The sequence below is a fragment of the Loxodonta africana genome, chromosome 3 (genome assembly GCF_030014295.1).
Source record: "Loxodonta africana isolate mLoxAfr1 chromosome 3, mLoxAfr1.hap2, whole genome shotgun sequence".
Classification (NCBI taxonomy): domain Eukaryota; kingdom Metazoa; phylum Chordata; class Mammalia; order Proboscidea; family Elephantidae; genus Loxodonta; species Loxodonta africana.
Genome location: NC_087344.1, coordinates 19,976,832 through 19,994,186, shown reverse-complemented (window position 1 = coordinate 19,994,186; position 17,355 = coordinate 19,976,832).

Here is a 17,355-nt window from a genome sequence, read left to right as displayed (position 1 = left end):
CAGCCATTTTGGAAAATATTCTTGTAGTTCCTCAAATTATTAAACATAGTTACCATATGACCCAGTAATCTCATCCTGGGAATATATCAAAAAAAAAAAAAAAAAGGAAACATAAGTCCGCTCAAAAAATTGTACACAAATGTTTATTGCAGCATCTCAAATGATCGTCAAGTAATGGATGGATAAACAAAATGTGATATGTATGTACATTGGAATATTATTTGGTCATAAAAATCTATGAAGTAGTGCTACATGCTACAACATGGATGAAGTCTGAAACATTATACTAAGTGAAAGGAGCCAGTCACAAAAGACCACATATTACATACTCCTATTTAAATAAATTACCCAGAACAGGGAAATCTATAGAGAAAGAGAATAGTTTAGAGTTAGTGGTGGGAGTGGAATGAGAGGATAGGGAGTGATAACTACAGGGTACACAGATTCTTTTCGAAGTGATGAAAATGTTCTAAAATTGACTGCAGTGATGGTTGCATATATCTGTGAATAGACTAAAAACCATTGAATTGTGCACTTTGAATTAGTAAACTGTATCGCATTTGATTTATATCTCAATAAAGTTATTAAAAAATTAAAATCAATTTGGAGGAACTTCACTCAGATGGCAGTAATTGAAACTATCAATGAGAAGTTTTAAATCCATATTGTGACCCAGAAATTAGGCATGAATTTATACATCAAGTGTGCACATTGTAATGGATTATAAATGGTAAGTTATTACTGCAGAAAAAAATTCTAAATGTTTTTAATTTTATCATATACCTTTTTAAAAGCATTATCTAGACTATTACAGTAAACAAATAGTACCAAGTTTCATGTATATTACATCCTGTATATGTACAGATTTAGAAGTAAAATAGTATTGCAGAATGTGCAATGGTTGCAAATGTTAAGTTTGGTGTGAGTACCCCTGCAACATCTATTGAAACATGAAGAGGATACTCAGCACTACTGGGAAAAGAAACTTTACAAAAACTAAACATTAATGCCATTTGAGAGGAAGGATTTGACAAACTAATTCGTGTTTGTTTTTACTTAACTATTTCCACCATTCAAATTCTCCCTGGTTTCTGGAACATAATCTCTCACTGCTGTCATCAGCATCACAGCCCATAGAGCAGTGTGGCATTTAGGCACAGTCACTTTTGTCTCAATGACAGGCCAAAATTGATGAAAAATTCTTGTGAGGGGCCTGAGTGTTATTATAAATCTCAAGAGTGGAACTGTAAGATTATGAGTCATACAAGATTACGAATGTTCAAAGTGCTCGAGGCTCCCATATTTTTTAATAAATTTATTTTTTTGAATGTTTATGAAATCCAGAGGGCCTCTAGAGCTGGGGCCCAGCATAAGGACTCCTTTTGCCTAGATCTAAATGTATTACCACCTCCACATTATAAGCTTAAAATTTAATACTACCTATTAAAATCCTACTTTACAACATAATTGGATTGTATTAATAACATCAAGAATTTCTTAACATTATGCTCATAATAAGTTATCAATTTAATGTGAGTGTTGTGAAGACGAGAGTTCACAGAGAGAGGGTACTTGGGCTCAATGATAAGCTGTTCTTTGATGTTAGATGTCATCGAGTCCATTCCAACTCATAGTAAGCTTATGCACAACAGAATGAAACACTGTCCAGTTCTGTGACATTCTCACAATCCTTTCTATGTATGAACCCATTGTTGCAGCCACTGTGTCAATCCATCTTGCCTAGGGTCTTCCTCTTTTATGCTGACCCTCTGTCATACCAATCATGATATCCTTCTCCGGGGACTGGTCCCTCCTGATAGCATGTCCAAAGTATGTGAGATGAAGTCTTGGCATGCTGGCTTTGAAGGAACACTCTGTACTTCTTCCGGGACAGACTTGTTCCTTCTTATGGTAGTCCATGGTATATTCAATATTCTTTGCCCAAACCATAATTCAAATGTGTCAATTCTTTTTTGGTCTTCCTTATTCATTGTCCAGGTTTTGCTTTCATACGAGACAATTGAAAATATGATGGGTTGCTTCAGGTGCACCTTAATGTTCAAAGTAACATCTTTGCTTTCCAATGCTTGAAAGAGGTCTTTGCAGCAGATTTGCCCAATGCAATGTCATTTGATTTCTTGACTGTCGCTTCCAAGGGTATTGATTGTGGATTCAAGTAAAATGAACTCCATGACAACTTCAGTGTTTTTTTCGTTTATTGGGATGTTACTTTTAGCCTGGTTGTGAGGATTTTTTTGTTTTGTTTATGTTGAGGTGTAGTCCATATTGAAGGCTGTAGCCTATGAACTTCATTAGTAAGTGCTTTAAGTCCTCTTCACTTTCAAGCAAACAAGGTTGTGTCATCTGCATGTAGCAGGATGTTAAATCAGTCTTCCTTCCATCCTGATGCTGTGTTCTTCGTATAGTCCAATTCTCAGATTATTTGCTCAACATACAGATTGAATAATAATTGTGAAAGGATATAACCCTGACACACACTTTTCCTTATTTTCAACCATGCAGTATCCCCTTGTTCTGTTCTTATGAGTGCTTCTTGGTCTAAGTACAGGTTCCGCATGAGACGATTATTTGCTCTGTAATTCCCATTCTTCAAAATGTTATTTGTATTATTTTATGATCCACACAGTAGAATGCCTTTGCATTGTCAATGAAACAAAGGTATTTCTGGAATTCTCTGCTTTCATCCAAGATCCATCTGATACCAGGTTCCACTTTCTCTTCTGAATCCAGCTTGAAAAATTTTTGATATCTTAACAAAATTTTACTTATGTGTGATAACAAAGATATTGTTCAGTAATTTCCACATTCTGTTCAGTCACCTTTCTTTGAAATGGGCACATGTAAGAATCTCTTCCACTCTGTTGGCCTAGTAGCTGTCTTCCAGATTTCTTGGCATAGACAAGTGAGCACCTCCAGCACTGCATCCATTTGTTGAAGCATCACAATTGGTATTCTGTCAATTCCTGGAGCCTTGTCTTCATCAATACCTTCAGTGCAGGTTGAACTTCTTCCTTCAATACCATCAGTTCTTGATCATATGCTACCTGGTGAAGCCATCGAACATGGACAATTCTTTTCGGTACAATGAATCTGTGTATTTCTTCCATCTTCTTATAATGCTTCCTACGTCTTTCAATATTTTGCCCGTAGAATACTTCAAAACTGAAACTCAAGTCGTGAATCTTTTCTCCAGTCCTTTCAGCTTGATAAATGCCAATCCTGTTCTTCTATTTTGGTTTTCTAACTCCAGGTCTTTGCCTATTTCTTTATAATACTTTGTCTTCTCAGGCTGCCCTTTGAAATCTTTTGTTCAATCCTTTCATGTGATTATTTCTCCCCTTTGCTTTAGCTACTCTATGTTCAAGAGCTAGTTTCAGAGCCTCTTCTAACATCCATTTTGGTCTTTTCTGTATTTTTGATGACTTTTTTGCTTTCTTCATGAATGATGTTTTTGATGTCATCCTGCAACTCGTCTGATCTTGGGTCTTTAGTGTTCAATGTGTCAAATGTATTCTTGAAATAGTTTCCAAATCCAGGTGTGAGATACTTAGGGTTGTTCTTTGGCTCCCACTGACTTGTTTTAATTTTCTTCAGCTTCATCTTGAACTCCATATGAGCAATGGATGGTCTGTTCTGCAGTAGTCTTCTGGTCTTGTTCTGGCAGATGATATTGAGCTTTCTATTGTCTCTTCCCACAGATGTACTCAATTTTATTCTTGTGTGTTCCATGTTGTGATGTTCACATGTATAATCACCATTTATGTTGTTGAAAAAAGATATTTTCAACGAATAAATCATTGGTCTTGCATAAATCTATCATGCAAGCTCCAGTATAGTTTCTATCATCAAGGCCATGTTTCCAATTATGGATCCATCTTCTTTGTTTCTAAATTTCACATTCCATTCAGCTCTAATTATCAATGCATCTTGATTGCATGTTTGATTAATTTCAGACTGCAGAAGTTGGTAAAAAATCTTCAATTTCCTCATCTTTGCATTAGTGGTTGGTGCATAAATTTGAATAATAGTCATATGAACTAATCTTCCTTATAGGTCTATGGATATTATGCTCTCACTGACAGCGCTGTACTTCAGAATAGGTCTTGGAATGTTATATTTGATGATGAATGTGATGCCATTCCTCTTCAATTTGTCATTCCCGGCATAGAAGACCATGTGATTGTTGAATTCAAAATGGCCAATACTAGTCCGTTTCAGCTCACTAATGCACAGGATATCAACCCTCATGCTTTCCTTTTCATTTTTGATGACTCCAATTTTCCTTGATTAACACTTTGTACATTCCATTGTCTGATTATTAATGGATGTTTGCAACTGTTTCTTCTCATTTTGAGTAGTGGCACACCAGCAAATGAAGGTCTCAAAAGCTTGACTCCATTCAAGTCATTAAGGTCAACTCTACTTTGAGGAGGCAGCTCTTCCCCAGTTGTATTTTGAGTGTCTTCTAACCTGAGGGGCTCATCTGCCAGCACTATATCAGACAAGGTTCCACTGCTTTTCATGAGGTTTCACTGGCTATTTGTTTTTTAGAAGTAGATCACCAGTTCCTTCTTCCTAATCCGTATTAGTCTGGAAGCTCTGCTGAAAGCTGTCAATCATGGGTGACCCTGCTGATATTTGAAATATTGGTTGCATAGCTTCAAGCATCACAACAACACACAAGCCACCACAGCACAACAAACTGACTGATGTGTGGTGGGCGTCATCTACAGAATTGGCTAATTAGGTGATCTCGATTGGCTTGAGATGATTTTGAGGTATTTGAGCTTCCTGTACGTGGAAGTCGTCAATTCTAGTAAAACAAAAACTATGCCAAACCTGTTGCTGTCAAGTCAATTCCGACTCATGTCAACCCTATAGGACAGACTAGAACTGCCCCATAAGGATGCCAAGGAGTGGCTGGTGGATTTGAACTGCTGACCTTTCCTTTAGCAGCCAAGCTCTTGACCACTGCCCCACCAGATCCAATAAGGATATATAAATCCTGACTCTAATGTGCTCGAACAATACAAAGAGTTAATTTTCATGAAAAGGAAAAGACTTCACAGATAGAGAATGCACAAGAACAGGACACAAGCACTGTATTTAGTCTCCCATGAAGTGGTTCCATCCTAGAACTTGTTCCCCTCGTCATCTGATTGCTGCAGCAGATGCAGGTGTTATACCCACACATGTTGCCCAGAGAGAAAACTTACTGTCCTTTACTGGGTGTATTGTAATAGACCTTCCCATGGAATCATCTAGAGATATTCCTTCCCATCTCATGACTGAGAGTAGGATCATATGCCCCTTCTCAGTCTAATACCCGGTGTGGGGAAAAATGATTAGTATGAAAATCTTAGACTGACCATCTGAAGTACAATTCCTGTTGGGACATTAACCCCCATAACCATAAGGAGTACTTACAAAAAATGTCTGGCACAGTAGTAAATATTCAATAAAACTTAAATAGTATTATTGTGTTCCAGGTATGGCCTATATTCATAAGTCTTCTAATAATTTGGGTCTCACATATTTTTAACACTTGCTTCAGTGGTTATATTTGTTTATCCTCATTGTAATAATTATCAGTAGTTTTTAATCAAGCTAGAGGACAGCTCCCCACAACGCACTCAAGGTATTTTCTAGTGCAGACCTTCATACACTGATGTCCACAGAACACCTGAAGACCCTAGTCACCTGAGACACTTGTCCATACTGCAGGGTCCTGGACCTTATCCAAAAATTACTGACTTTGAATCTCTGGGGAGACACCTGAAGGAAGAGACTCCTGAAGCACTTTTTGAAAATTCTCATGTACCATGAAATCTGAGAATCAGGCGTTAATATTGGAAGAACATGGGAGAATATATTTATAATCTGGAATATAAAAGGCCTTTCCTCAACTTGTTAAAATGTCTATATAACCTATACATCAATGTTTGTTGAGCACTTCTCACAATAGCCAAAGGGTGGAAATGTCCATCAACAGATAAATAGATAAACAAAATGTGGTATATGCATAAAATGGAATATGACTCAGCCATAAAGAGAAATGAAGTCCTGATGCATGCTGCTATACGGATGAACCTTGAAAACATAATATTGAGTGAAATGGGTCAGTGACAAAAGGAAAAATACTGTATGATCTCACTTACATGAAATAAGCAAATAAATAGAAAGGAAAGATTATTAGTTGTTACCAGGGGAAGGGGAAGTTTTTGCTTAGGGGGCATTGAGTTTATGTTAAAAGTGGTGGAATGTATTGGAAAATGGTCATGATAATGGTTGTATAACTTGAAAAAAGTAATCAGTGTCACTGAACTGTACACATAGAAATAGTTGAGATGGTGAATTTTATGTTTATTTTCACCACAATAAAAAAATATCATACCCAAAGTAATGTATAAAATGTATCTGTAGTTCTTACAGAATAGAAGTATAATGAAAACACATATACCCATCACTGAATTAAGAAAAAAAACATTACTACCCCCAAGATTCCACTTGCAGTCATCTAATCACATCACCCTCCCAATTTCCAATGGTAACTATTATCGTGAATTCTGTTTTTATCTTTTTTTTTGCAATTTTTTCTATTAGGTTGTATTTTATGAAATTTCCAGTATTTAATCATTTTTTGCTTTACAATCTCGCATTTTCAAAGTATTCAATAGCATCTTTATATCACTGCTGTATGAATCTGTAGATGATTTATTAAATAAATGTGCCTCTTATAAAACTTATTAAAAATTTAATCATAATAGATAAATATGGGGTCTTGATAGTGTCTCTCACCATTGTGCTTCTGAAGTTCAACCCTATTGTCGGGTGTAGCACTAATTCATTTATTTCCAATACTGTATATTTTTACATCATGCATGGTGATTTCAAAAAAAATAGCCTCCTTCTGATGTCAATGGAACTGCTGGTAGCTAGTTTTTTGCTATTATGAATGAAGTTGTTTGAATATTTTCGTACATGTCCTTCTGCAAATGAGCAAGAGTTTTATACTTGGGGTAATGTTGTTGGGTATAGTGAAGGTCTGTTTGCCTCCATGTAGTTCCAAAGGGTTTTCCTAAGTGATCGAATCAATTTAAACTCCCTTTAGAAGTCCCAGAAACCCTGGTGGCGTAGTGGTTAGGTGCTACGGCTGCTAACCAAAGGGTCGACAGTTTGAATCCGCCAGGCGCTCCTTGGAAACTCTATGGGGCAGTTCAACTCTGTCCTATAGTGTCGCTATGAGTCAGAATCGACTCCACTGCACTGGGTTTGGGTTTTTTTTTTTGTTTGTTTTAGAAGTCCCTGGTGTTTGACTTCTTCAACAATACATTTTCATTTATTGCGACGATTTAGTGGGTATAAAATATTATTACATAATATTAAATAATAATATTTATTATGAGGTTGAGACTCTTTCACATGCTATAGCCCATTATTTTTCTTCTTTTGGGAAGTATATATTTATGATATTTCTGGAGAGCCCTTTGTTTTTATTAAAGAATGGAGCCATTCTCTGCAATACCATTTTAGTCATAAACTGCCCATTTACGTGTTGGTCTTTTTTGAGGGGCTCTCTTTTCAGATCAAGAGCTCTGTTGTATCTACCCCTGCATCAGAATTACAGGTCTTAATTATGGTAATGTATCAGTCAGCAAAAAACAAGTTTACTGTCTTAAGGAACACACCCCAAACAACAGTTAGTTACAATCACCAAGGTACATTGTGTGTCATGTTGACTGGGTATCTGATCATTCATAATCTACTTCAACATTGTTGATAACAAAGAGCAATAGTCTCAACCCATAGTGGAAAAGAAATGTATATTGAAGTTACTAATTTGAAATTGAAAAAAGTGGTAGTAAAACTTTCAAAAGGTAATAAAATGTCTGTTATGTGTTCAGCTGATTTGGATTACAGAAAATAGAAAGTGCTGAAATAATATGTAGAAATTGGATAAACCTCCAATGAGTAATATACATAGAAATAGTTGTTGGTGCTTTCATTTTTTAGGATACATTCACTATATTATCACTTGTATGTATATCAGGAATTCATATCACTTTATAAATACACTTTTTTTTTTTTTTTTAGCCTAAATGAGGTGTTAGTCTTCCTGACATTGTAGTTAGGGTAGCGGTTTCTTGCAAGATATATTGTGGAAGAAGACTAGCATCAATTACAGAATATAGGTGTGCCCATGTTTGTAAGTTATTTGAAGTGGATATGAGAAGAAGGAGGTGGAGGGAAGAGAAAGTAATGCATACCAATGCATATTCCTGACCTCTCAGAATGAGGAAGTCAGCCAACATGAAGCTCTTCCCTCTCTGAGACTTGCTCCATAAGGATTTGCAAGAGTTTGACTAATGAGATGCTTTGACTATTGAACCCTCAAGGGCCACAGAGACTATAAATAGTCTACCTGTGACCACCCACTCTACAGCCCTGCCCTGGTAAGTAGCAGCACACCTGAGTCTTGTCCCAAGGACCAACACTTTCCACAGGAGCCTGCCTGGCCCTTCTCTTTGCCTCTTGTGCTTCCTCAATACAGAGCTTCCATTTTTATCCTTCAACCTCCAGAGGCGAACTGAATGTCTTTCTTTAGTTCTGGCACCAAGGTAATCTAACATCCCCGAGTTTATCTTTTGTAAATAGGGAGAAGACTTTTTCTATCAGCCTATTTTGGACAGCAGTGAGTTGAGTACAGATAGAAGAGGAGCAGAATGGAATCATCTGTGAGGTCCCTGCCTAATTGTTCATCATATTCTTGACATGCTTCCTTGTACCTTTGCTCCAGTACTTGATCAGATCTCATTCTGCTAACGATCTACTCTGACCCTGAAGTTCCACGGATTTTTTTCTTCCTCAAGAGAAACCTGTCCTTGCTCAGTTTTTATGAATGCTTTAGAATTCTCTAAAATTTTCTTTCAGTTCTTTGGTAGGGGGCAAGGGCATGTGGTCAGCTTCTCCTTATGTTTCAGTATCTGAGTCTTAACACACTTTAGTAGGGAAGATCTTTGGTCTTGACCCAATTCCTGAGCTATGAGGACTCAGGTAGGATGTGGAGAATGAGAGTGACCCCACAAGCTATATTGCAAGTCTACTAGTGTTCTACTAATTATTTTAAAGATAACACAGCACAGAATGATAGGACAAATACCCATGTATCAATGTTTCCAGAATTAATAAATGTTGACTTTTGCTATTAGAGGTTTTTTTTTGAAGTAACTAAGTAGAATGCACAAAGACGCCCTTTATATTACCCTCCATTTCCCTTCTTCCATTCCTAACAGGCAACCACATTCTTGAATTTGGTTGGTCTCTGGTATATTTTAACTGTACATGTGCATGTATACCACAGTGACAGTGCCCATCAGCCGGAAAAAGGTTAAGTTGTGATGTAATCAAAGAGTGGAGTATCTGAAGGTAGCTGGGGTTAATGAACCAAAGCAATACTGACACATCATCACATGTATTATTTTAAAGAAACAATCATATTGTAAAAAGTTATCAAAGGTGAAACAAAAACATTCTTTATGGATAGAATCATAATATATGTACTGAAAACACCGGCGACTAATGCATCCCAAGTTCTTTGTAGCAGTTTCCCTGGGGGAGGTAAAAATATTGAGAATGTGTAAAAATAAAAGAGGATTTCAAATAAGTACGCATTATTTTATTAAAAAAAATTCTCAATGGAAGCATGGCAGCATTTTTTTAAAAATAATATTTTATTGTATTTTTGGTAAAGATTTAAATAGCAATTTAGGTTTCCTGTCAACAATTTCTCTGTGAATTGTTCGGCGAAGTTGGCTTTAATTAGATGGTGCAAACTGGTGCGAAAATGGGCTTTTATTATTTTTCTCTGTGCTTCTTGGTATGCTTGAAATGTTTCATAATTAAAAGTGTAAATTTATGTGTATGTAATTTTAAAACTTGTTTAAATTTTCCATTCCTATAGATGTCATTTTATATGAGGTGCTTTTCTCCTCTGAGTTTTTATTATTTGGGTTGGTGTATCTGTGCCTAATTTATTCATTTTAATTGCTATATATTTTATAATATGTCCGTTACAAATGAACATTGATATCATTCATATTCATTTGGGCCCTTTCTTTCCCCTGCTTTTTCACACGAGGAGGAGACCAGTGAAGTTTTAGCATGTCTGTTCCTCCCTAAAATTTGCAGTTATCTTGGTAGGGATGTTCTTTCTCTCTCTACTCTTCCCCGATTTTGATGCACCAATTACTCCCTTCTGTAATGAACCATCATGCTGTGCCCATGCAGAACAAATCACAATGGGAAATACTGAGTGGTTGTTATATTTTGAACACTGTGCTTGATGCTTTCGTCTATTCCTTTTTCATCCTTGCCAATTACTATACGGTTTTATAATGGTTTCCATTATACAATGAGGTGATGGAAGATTCTCAGAGTTCTAAAAAATCCTTTTTGATAAAAAAAAAAAAACGAGATAAAAAAAGATACTGGATTGAAATTAGTTGTGTGTGATTCCAAACCTTACACCAATTAATTGATGCTATTATGGTTTTTTATTTTCATGCTTAGGGCCCAGAACTTCCTGTCAAACAGCCTGGATGTTTGTGTTGGGGTAGCAGAATTTTTTTGCCTTGTGCAGTTAAGCTAAAAAAATAAGAATCTTAATGAGTTTTTCATCCTTGAAATAAACACTTTATCAGACTTTTTTTTTTTCAAGTCTGTCTTTTTTTTTTTTAATTTTTATTAAGCTTCAAGTGAACATTTACCATTCCAATCAGTCTGTCACATGTAGGTTTACATTTTTTCTTTTTTTTAATGTCCCTCTTTATTAGTATGTTAGCAATGTTTCATTTTTTCTTATGGCAAGTGATGCTGGTTTTCTACTTTATCAACATTTAACATACATACAGAACAGTATACAAATTACAAATATATTTATGATTTTTGCAAAATAAACATGGTCATGTAACTACCACCCAGATCAAAAAATTCAACATTGACACCACTCCAGAAGTCTTCTCAGTTTCCCTGCCCAGTCATTTCTCTTGAAAAGATAATGACTATTGAATTTCATCCTCACTGATTAATGAAAGCTTGGAGTGTTTACCAGAGTCCCTGCTTGTGAAGGCTGAGAAAGCTCAGGGTTTATTTTTAGCCTTTGTGTGTCCTTTTCAACTTGGGTGTCTTAACTCTGTGCAGATAGGAAATAAAACACATTCCTGAAAGAAAATAGCAGCACATAATGTCAGGCTCATTTCTCTGTGTTCCTTTTTTTCTGGGATTTTGGGCTCTTAAGTCCTGACTGCCTTGGTAGCCCTGAACTCTGATTGTGTCTCCCTCGCTCTGTCAGTCAGCTGATAGGTCTGACTTGCCACTTTTTTGTTGTTGTCGTTGTTGTACTTTAGATGAAGGTTTACAGAACAAAGTAGTTCCTCATTAAACAGTTAGTACACATATTGTTTTATGATATTAACAACCCCACAACATGTCAACACTCTCCCTTCTCAAACCTGGGTTTCCTATTACCCGCTTTCCTGTTCCCTCCTGCCTTCTAGTCCTTGCCACTGAGCTAGTGTGCCCCTTTAGTCTCATTTTGTTTTAGGGACTGTCTAATCTTTGGCTGAAGGGGGAACTTCAGGAATGACTTTATTACTGAACTGAAAGTGTGTCCGAGAGCCATACTCTCAGGGTTTCTCCATTCTCTGTCAGGCCAGCAAGTCTGGTCTTTCTTTTTGAGTTAGAATTTTGTTCTACATTTTCCTCCAGCTTTGTCCGGGACTGTCTATTGTGATCCTTGTCATAACAGTCAGTGGTGGTAGCCGGGCACCATCTAGTTTTACTGGACTCAGTCTGGTGGAGGCCATGGTACATGTGGTCCATTAGTCCTTTGGACTAATCTTTCCCTTGTATCTTTAGCTTTCTTCATTCTTTCTTGCTCCCAAGGGGGTGAGTCCAGTGGAGTATCCTAGATGGCTGCTCACAGGCTTTTAAGACTCCAGACACTACCCACCAAAGTAGGATGTAGAACATTTTCTTTATAAACTAAAAAAAAATATGTTATGCCAATTGAGCTAGATGTTCCCCAAGACCATGGTCCCCACTGCCCTCAGCCCAGCAATTCGATACCTCAGGGAGTTTGGATGTGTCTATGGAGCTTCCATGATCTTGCCTTGTACAAGTTGTGCTGGCTTCCCCAGTATTTTGTACTGACTTAGCCTTCACCAAAGTTGCTGCTTATCTATTGCCTATTTAGTGTTTTTCCATCCCTATTCCTCCCCTCCCTCATAACCATCAAAGATTGTTTCGTTTTGTGTGTAAACCTTTTCATGAGTTTTTGCACTAGTGGTCTCATACAATATTTGTCCTTTCGTGATTGACTTATTTCACTCAGCATAATGTCCTTCAGATTCATCCATGTTATGAGATGCTTCATAGATTCATCATTGTTCTTTATTGTTGTGTAATATTCCGTTGTGTGTATGTACCACACTTTGATTATCCATTCATCTGTTGATGGGCATCTAGGTTATTTCCGTCTTTTTGCTGTTATGAACAATGCTGCAATGAACATGGGTGTGCATATGTCTATTCGTGTGACAACTCTTATTTCTCTAGAATATATTCCTAGGAGTAGGATTGCTGGATCATATGGTATTTTTATTTCCAGCTTTCAAAGGAAGAGCCATATTGTTGTTCAAAATGGTTGCATTACTTTGCATTCCCACCAGTACTGCATAAGAGTTCCGATCTCCCCACCACCTCTCCAACACTTGTTATTTCCTGTTATTTATTTATTTAAATTCATGGCAGTAATGCCAGGGTGAGATGGTATTTCATTGTGGTTTTGATTTGCATTTCTCTAATGGCTAGTGATCGCGAGCATTTCCTCATGTGTCTGTTGGCTGCTTGAATGTCTTCTTTGGTGAAGTGTCTGTTTGTTTCCTTTGCCCATTTTTTAATTGGATAATTTTGTCTTTTTGTTGTAGAGGTGTTGTATATTCTTGTAAATTTTAGGGATTAAAATTTTGTCCGATTTGTAATAGCCACATTTTTCCCCCCAGTTTGTAGACTCTCTTTTTACTCTTTTGGAGGATTATTTTGATGAGCATAAGTATTTAATTTTTAGAAGATCCCAGTTATCTAGCTTATCTTCTGGACTTTGTGTGTTGTTGGTTGTGGTTTGTATCTTGTTAAGGCCATGTATGAGGGCCTCTAGTGTTGATCTTTTTCTTTTTTCTCTTTTATGAGCGTCATAGTTTTAGGCTTTTTATTTATGTCTCTGATCCATTTTGAGTTAGTTTTTTTTTTTTTTTTTTTTTGTATATGGTGTGAGGTGTGGGTCCTGTTTCACTTTTTTGCAGATGGACATCCAATTTTGCCTGCACCATTTGTTAAAAAGACTGTCTTTTCCCCATTTGATGGACTTTAGGCCCTTGTCGAAGATCAGGTGACCATAGGTGGATGAATTTACATCTGGGTACTCAATTCTGTTCCATTGGTCAATGTATCTGCCATTGTACCAGTACCAGTACCAGGCTGTTTTGACAATCAGTACCTAGTTGGTTGTGCTTTATGGGGTTTCTTCCCTTTCCATATGAAGTTAATGATAAGTTTTTTCCATCTCTTTAAAGAATGTTGTTGGTATTAGGATTGGTATTGTATTGTATTTGTAAATAACTTTGGGTAGAATTGTCCTTTTCACAATGTTGAGTCTACCTATCCATGAGCATGATATATCTTTCCATTTATGTAGATCTCCTTTGGTTTCTTGCAGTAGTGTTTTGTAGTTTTCCTTCACAGACTTTTTCTAAAGCATTGGTTCATATGAATAATTGGCAAATGCATCAAGGACATAGTCAGTTAACTCTCACCTGGTTTTAGGGATCCAGATATTCTCAAGGGTCTCATCTTAACATAGGAAATGGAAGTGTCCTAGAGTTGATCTTAGTACACAACCTTGAGATTCCCACACAAGGCAGTGCCCAATGTTTCCTGACTCAGGCTTCGATGGGACCCAACCAGCTACAGAAGGAAAGAAGATCCAAAATTCCACGATTCATTTTCAGTATTTCTTTTTCTAACATCTGCTAATTTTACAATGGAGATGCTAAGTCACAACATAAAAGGAATAGGGAATCAATGAAGCTACTGAGCTGCATGGGATTATTTCCATCGTCTGCCATAAAAAGGGAGAAAGGAAGGGAGGAACAGATCACTGTGGGCTATATGGGAAGAGAGTAAAGAAATGAGAAAATAAATTTAGGAGTAATAACTTATTAATAGATATTAATTGTGCCATTACTTTTGAAATTGAGTGGTTTCCTTTTCCATTGATTTATGTGTAAAAGTGTGAACGGCAGTTAAACAGAAAAGAGTATATATGTGTTTATTTCATACACTGTTGTGTGTGACAAGGTAAGAAATTTCTAAAACAATAAAGTTACATTATCTTATTCAATTATCATGATAATCTTAAATAGTACTTCACACTCACCAGGTTCCAGGCTTCCTGCTAAGCAATTTGTATTGATTACATTTTTTAAGTACCACAATTATACAAGCATTTGAAGTGTCCAGGTATACTTTGCTCTGTGTTTTTTTCTCCTTTAAGGCTGACTTGACAATGTTCCTCAATTTTCTACTACTGTTGGGACCCTCCTGTCAAGCAGCCTAGATGTTTGTGTTGTTAGATTGTGTCTTTCTCATTTTAGGATTCTGCTTGCTGTTGTTATTAGGTGCCATGGGCTCAGTTCTGGCTCATAGCAACCCTATGTACTATACAGAACAAAACACTGCCCACTCCCACACATTTCTCACAATTGTTGCTATTGTTTGAGCCCATTGTTGTGGTAACCATGTCAATCCATCTCACTGAGTGTCTTCCACTTTTTTGCTGATCTTCTACTTTACCAAGCATTATGTACTTCTGCAGGGACTGGTCCCTCCTGACAACATGTCCAAAGTACGTGAGACAAAGTCTTGCCATCCTTGCTTCTAAGGAGCATTCCGGCTGTAGGCCTTTCAAGGTAGATTTGTTCTTCTTCTGGCAGTCCATGGTATATTCAATATTATTTCCCAACACTGTAATTTAAACACACCAATTCTTCTTCAGTCTTCTGTTTTCATTGTCCAGCTTTCTCATGCACATGAGGCCATTGAGATTAACATGGCTTGAGTCAGGCACACCTTAGTCCTGCAAGTGGCACCTTTCCTTTTTAAGACTTCAAACACTAATAACTGAAGACCAGATGAGTTGTGGAAGGACATCATAATTGAAGAGAGCAAAAGGTAATTAAAATGACAGGCACAAAAGAAAAGACCAAAACTTGCTCTTGACTCTTAAACTTGCTCTTAAATTTAGAGTGGCTAAATCAAATGGAAGAAACAATAAAGTCAAAGAGCTGGACAAAACATTCCAAAGGGAAGCTCGAGATGACCAAGTATAATAGTATAATGAAATGTGCACAGACCTGGAGTTAGAAAACCAAAAGGGAAGAACAGGATTGACATTTCTCAGGCTGAAGGAACTAAAGAAAGAATTCAGTCCTCAACTTGCAATATCGAAGAATTCTATGGGCATAATATTGAACGATGCAGGAACCATAAGAAGAAGATGGAAGATATACACAGAGTCACTGTACAAAAAGAATTGGTTGATGTTGAACTATTTCAGGAGGTAGCATATGATCAAGAACTGATACTATTGAAGGAAGAAGTCCAAGGTACCCTGAGGCATTGGTGAAAAACAAGGCTCTAGGAATTGAGGGAATACCAGTTGAGATGTTTCAACAAATGTATCCAATGCTGGAAGTACTCATCTTTGCCAAGAAATTGGGAAGACAGCTACCTGACCAATCGAGTGGAAGATATCCATATTTGTGCCCATTCCAAAGAAAGGTGACATAACAGAATGTGGAAATTATCAAATGATATGATTAACATCACACACAAGTAAAATTTTGCTGAAGATAATTAAAAAAACCATTGCAGGAGTACATCGACAAGGAATTGCCAGAAATTCAAGCTGGATACAGAAGAGAACGTGGAACCAGGGATATCATTGTCTATGTAGCATAGATCTTGACTGAAAGCAAAGAATACTAGAAAGACTTTTACCTTCTTTTATTATTATTATTATTGACAATGCAAACACATTCAAATAAATGTGTGGATCCTAAGAAATCACGGATAACACTGGGAAGAATGGGAATTCCAGAACACTTAATTGTGCTTTTGTGGAACTGTACATAGACCAAGAGACTTTTGTTCGAATACAATGAGGGAATACTTGATGGTTTAAAATCTGAAAAGGTGTGTGTCAGAATTGTATCCTTTCACCATACCTGTTCAATCTGTGTGCTGATCATTTAATCTGAGAAGGTGACTTTATGAAGAAGAATGCAGCATCAGGATTGGAAGAAGACGAATTAATAATCAGCAATGTACAGATGACACAACCTTGCTTGCTGGAAGTGAAGAGGGCTGAAACACCTACAGATGAAGATCAAAGACTACAGCACTCAGTATGGATTACACCTCAACATAAAGAAAATGAAAATTTTCACATTGGGTCGAAAACAACATCATGATAAGTGGAGAAAAGATTGAAGTTGTCAAGGATTTCATTTACTTGGAACCACAATCAACATCCATGGAAGCAGCAGTCAAGAAATCAAATGATGTATTTCATTGGAGAAATCTGCTGCAAAAGATCTTTTAAAATTGTTAAAAAGTAGAGATGTCAAGATCCTGCTTTGAACACACTAAAAAAATTGTTGCTTTTTTTTCTCCAGTTTTTTCAAGGCTCATGCATTTCCTCCTTCCTCCCATTCTTGAGCTTTGGGCAAAAAAAAATATGCTGCATATCACCTGGGTGCCCTGTTAGTGCAGTGATTAAGCACTCAGCTGCTAACCAAAAGTTGGCAGTTTGAACACACCAGCTTCCCCACAGGAGAAAGACATGGCAGTCAGCTTCTATTAAGTTTTCAGCCTTGGAAATTCTATGTGGCAGTTCTGTCTTATAGGATCACAATGAGTGGAAATCAACTCACCTGCAATGGGTATATATCAACTTATGAGAATAATATTTCAATCTTCAAATAACTGGAAGAAAAGGAAATCTCATTTCATAATAGCTGTTAAGCTTAAGGTTTCAGCCAGTACATTGTAGGTTGACATCACGTCCTGAGTTTGGGTCCTGTTTTGATTCTGTCACCTGTTGGATACTGCCTATGTGGTCAGAGAGCAAGTGACCTCAAATACCAGGGAAAGCACATGGTTTTAATTCAGGTGAAAGATTTCAAGAGGCAAGTAATAGAATTTGCTGACCCTTCA